The 5282-nt window shown below is 42.7% G+C and overlaps 1 protein-coding gene across 1 annotated transcript in view; it reads right to left on the reverse strand.

Annotated features, from left to right (window-relative positions):
• LOC120039535 (CD209 antigen-like protein E) overlaps nucleotides 1-218 on the reverse strand; it is a 2654-nt gene extending 2436 nt beyond the window's left edge. The window contains exon 1 of the mRNA XM_038984945.1: nucleotides 1-218. This exon is cut by the window's left edge and continues 251 nt beyond it. The gene's annotated coding sequence lies outside the window, so the exon portion shown is untranslated.
• Between the last annotated feature and the right edge of the window lie 5064 nt (nucleotides 219-5282).

A 5282-nucleotide genomic window follows, 5' to 3' on the forward strand; every position in this document is an offset into this window, starting at 1 on the left:
TTAATGTGGTGGTCTTCCAACATGGCCACCAGGAGGCGTCGTATGTCAACTGCAAACCCTCTATACGTTAAGTCTCTGCTTCTAGTGATATCTCTGTCTCTGAGTCATCTGTGTGTCTGTCTGTGTGACTGCTGTAGGTGTTAACTTTAGGGAAGTATCAACAAATTGACGCGGGTAGTTGTGGCTATGCTAATGCAAAAATAGAACAAGTTGGCATGCTTGTGTGCATGTGTACGTGTGAGAGATTGTTACAGTGATTATTGTTAAACCATTTTCTGCAGCACAATATAAATCATTCCATGTCTCTACATGGTCATCTTGTCCAGAGTATATCTCAAAACAGTCCTCCTGCCCAGGGAATGGGAGTTGCTATTTGTGATGATGGACAGGACACTATCATACCAGGAAGACATAGATCATAGAGGGGACGTGGAGAACAAAGACTAGCTGTTAACATACACTACAGTTCAAAAGTTTGGGGTCACTTACAAATGTCCTTGTTTTTTAAAATAAAGCACATTTTTTGTCCAATAAAATAACATCAAATTGATCAGAAATACAGTGGAGACACTTTTTTACCTGTATTTAACTAGGCAAGTAAGTTAGTTGTTAACATATATTAAATATCATATGTAACAGCCCCAAGATAATTCAGGGAGTTTCCAGAACTCCTCCTTCCTTTCACCTTTCTGCTGATCTGGACCCTCTGTTTACTCCCAAATATACATCAACATGTTCAGGAGGTCCAGGACAACAAACATGATAATGTCCATACAATAGATTTGACGCTACAAACTGCTCCAATTGGATATTGAGGGTGGGGAGGCTTAACCAGTGAGGATGAGATGGCGACATAACTGGCCGCAGCGCTCTTCTCTCTTAATGAATCTGATTGGTTGAGTTTTTGAGTGACAGCTGGTTGAACCACTGAAAAGATCCACTTCACTTCCCTCTTTTGAGACAAATATAGGGGAACAACAATCAACTATGAGCATTTGATATTGTGCTTATATGTAACTTGACAACAGACTGACTTTCAAAGATTATTAGGAGAACACACAGCAGCCCCAGACACACTGCAGCAACTCCAGAGGGTCTCTTCCACCACTGAAAATGTACTGAATCACAAATGATTAAAGTAAGATCTTTGGTAATATGTTTTACTGTATCATCCACACCACACAAATGAAGGTTTAGTAATACAGGGTAATCTCACCTGTTTAATATATTGTGTGGTGTGTGTGTGTGTGTGTGTGTGTGTGTGTGTGTGTGTGTGTGTGTGTGTGTGTGTGTGTGTGTGTGTGTGTGTGTGTGTGTGTGTGTGTGTGTGTTCATGCAATCTTACCAGAAGCAACACCTCCCTCTCTTGGACTGGGTTTGAAGGCTCCTACGTTGCCATAAAATTGGCCATCAATATCTGTGTTCTTCATTGCATTAAGTTTGTTGTCTTCAAATCCATCTGGGATTTCATAGACTCCTTCTGACATCTTAACACACTTGTGCTAAAATACAGTAACTTCTACTCCTTACTCCAACTCTAATATACGTCTGTAGCTGTGTCTTCTCCCTGCACTGTCCTGCGTCTGTGTGACTTTAGGTAGTGAAACTCTCTATCAGTCAACCAAAGTGTGAAATTAACACAACACTGGCCACCACGTGACTCCCACCAGCCTTAGCTTGATAATATAATACATGATATGACTCTCACCAGTCTTAGTGTGATAATATACTACATGATATGACTCCCACCAGCCTTAGCTTGATAATATAATACATGATATGACTCTCACCAGTCTTAGTGTGATAATATACTACATGATATGACTCCCACCAGCCTTAGCTTGATAATATAATACATGATATGACTCCCACCAGCCTTAGTTTGATAATATAATACATGATATGACTCTCACCAGTCTTAGTGTGATAATATACTACATGATATGACTCCCACCAGCCTTAGCTTGATAATATAATACATGATATGACTCCCACCAGCCTTAGTTTGATAATATAATACATGATATGATTCCCACCAGCCTTAGTTTGATAATATAATACATGATATGACTCCCACCAGCCTTAGTTTGATAATATAATACATGATATGACTCCCACCAGCCTTAGTTTGATAATATAACACATGATATGACTCCCACCAGCCTTAGTTTGATAATATAATACATGATATGACTCCCACCAGTCTTAGTTTGATAATATAATACATGATATGACTCCACCAGCCTTAGTTTGATAACATAATACATGATATGACTCCACCAGCCTTAGTTTGATAATACACTGCTCAAAAAAATTAAGGGAACACTTAAACAACACAATGTAACTCCAAGTCAATCACACTTCTGTGAAATCAAACTGTCTACTTAGGAAGCAACACTGATTGACAATAAATTTCAAATGCTGTTGTACAAATGGAATAGACAAAAGGTGGAAATTATAGGCAATTAGCAAGACACCCCCAATAAAGGAGTGATTCTGCAGTTGGTGACCACAGACCACTTCTCAGTTCCTATGCTTCCTGGCTGATGTTTTGGTCACTTTTGAAAGCTGGCGGTGCTCTCACTCTAGTGGTAGCATGAGACGGAGTCTACAACCCACACAAGTGGCTCAGGTAGTGCAGCTCATCCAGGATGGCACATCAATGCGAGCTGTGGCAAGAAGGTTTGCTGTGTCTGTCAGCGTAGTGTCCAGAGCATGGAGGCGCTACCAGGAGACAGGCCAGTACATCAGGAGACGTGGAGGAGGCCGTAGGAGGGCAACAACCCAGCAGCAGGACCGCTACCTCCGCCTTTGAGCAGGAGGAGCACTGCCAGAGGCCTGCAAAATGACCTCCAGCAGGCCACAAATGTGCATGTGTCTGCTCAAACGGTCAGAAACAGACTCCATGAGGGTGGTATGAGGGCCCGACGTCCACAGGTGGGGGTTGTGCTTACAGCCCAACACCGTGCAGGACGTTTGGCATTTGCCAGAGAACACCAAGATTGGCAAATTCGCCACTGGCGCCCTGTGCTCTTCACAGATGAAAGCAGGTTCACACTGAGCACATGAGCACCTGTGACAGACGTGACAGAGTCTGGAGACGCCGTGGAGAACGTTCTGCTGCCTGCAACATCCTCCAGCATGACCGGTTTGGCGGTGGGTCAGTCATGGTGTGGGGTGGCATTTCTTTGTGGGGCCGCACAGCCCTCCATGTGCTCGCCAGAGGTAGCCTGACTGCCATTAGGTACCGAGATGAGATCCTCAGAGCCCTTGTGAGACCATATGCTGACACATGCACATTTGTGGCCTGCTGGAGGTCATTTTGCAGGGCTCTGGCAGTGCTCCTCCTGCTCAAAGGCGGAGGTAGCGGTCCTGCTGCTGGGTTGTTGCCCTCCTACGGCCTCCTCCACATCTCCTGATGTACTGGCCTGTCTCCTGGTAGCGCCTCCATGCTCTGGACACTACGCTGACAGACACAGCAAACCTTCTTGCCACAGCTCGCATCGATGTGCCATCCTGGATGAGCTGCACTACCTGAGCCACTTGTGTGGGTTGTAGACTCCGTCTCATGCTACCACTAGAGTGAAAGCACCGCCAGCATTCAAAAGTGACCAAAACATCAGCCAGGAAGCATAGGAACTGAGAAGTGGTCTGTGGTCACCACCTGCAGAATCACTCCTTTATTGGGGGTGTCTTGCTAATTGCCTATAATTTCCACCTTTTGTCTATTCCATTTGCACAACAGCATGTGAAATTTATTGTCAATCAGTGTTGCTTCCTAAGTGGACAGTTTGATTTCACAGAAGTGTGATTGACTTGGAGTTACATTGTGTTGTTTAAGTGTTCCCTTTATTTTTTGAGCAGTGTATAATACATGATATGACTCCACCAGTCTTAGTGTGATAATATAACACATGATATGACTCCCACCAGCCTTAGTTTGATAATATAATACATGATATGACTCCCACCAGCCTTAGTTTGATAATATAATACACAATATGACTCCCACCAGCCTTAGTTTGATAATATAATACATGATATGACTCCCACCAGGCTTAGTTTGATAATATAATACATGATATGACTCCCACCAGCCTTAGTTTGATAATATAATACATTATATGACTCCGACCAGCCTTAGTTTGATAATATAATACATGAAATGACTCCCACCAGCCTTAGTTTGATAATATAATACATGATATGACTCCCACCAGCCTTAGTTTGATAATATAATACATGATATGACTCCACCAGCCTTAGTTTGATAATATAATAATTGATATGACTCCCACCAGCCTTAGTTTGATAATATAATACATGATATGACTCTATATCATATTATATGATGTATGTATGAATTCACAAGGTCACAATTTTGGATCTGCTAAAATTATTTGGGATCCTGTTAATTGACATATACACTACATATATCCTGACTGAGTTTACAGCACCCCCAGCCTTCAAATGGAGAGCACATTATGGCTCTCACTCTGTGACTGGTGGTGTACGGGGAAGTTGCCCCTAGATGCTGATCTTAGGTTGGTTTTACATTTCCACCACTAATGGTTTAGGTTAGGATTGGGGAGAGAAACCTGATCCTAGATCTGTAGCTAGGGGAAACTTCCCCCCCCGAAGTGTGACCGGCCACCAATGGCCATATAGGGATCTTTCTATCTGTGATGTCTGTGAAGAGTTTCTCAGAATGAAAAAGCAGAAGTTCTGACAACATCTCCATAGTTTCAGTTTGACAGATTTAAGAGAATAGAAAAATAATTAATAATACTTCACATGTATTATGACAAAACATTCATATTTCCACCCTGTCTTTCAGTACAACATAACATATACATACTGGTTACATCTAATAACACAACTCTCTCTGCACTGATTCCACTGTTCCACATGACATCTACCTACATGAACTATTATACAACTCTACAGCTCTACTCTATTCCACAGGAGGAGAGAAAGCATCACACAGATCCTTAGATACAGGGACAGAGTTAAAGGTGTCCTTCTGGTGGACGTAGTACTAACTACAGGTACAGCTGTGGTGTTGGTGACAGAGACCTGGGTGGATGTAGTACTAACTACAGGTACGGCTGTAGTGTTGGTGACAGAGACCTGGGTGGATGTAGTACTAACTACAGGTACAGCTGTTGTGTTGGTGACAGAGACCTGGGTGGATATAGTACTAACTACAGGTACAGCTGTTGTGTTGGTGACAGAGACCTGGGTGGATGTAGTACTAACTACAGGTACAGCTGTAGTGTTGG

This window comes from Salvelinus namaycush, unplaced genomic scaffold (genome assembly GCF_016432855.1).
Source record: "Salvelinus namaycush isolate Seneca unplaced genomic scaffold, SaNama_1.0 Scaffold278, whole genome shotgun sequence".
NCBI lineage: Eukaryota > Metazoa > Chordata > Actinopteri > Salmoniformes > Salmonidae > Salvelinus > Salvelinus namaycush.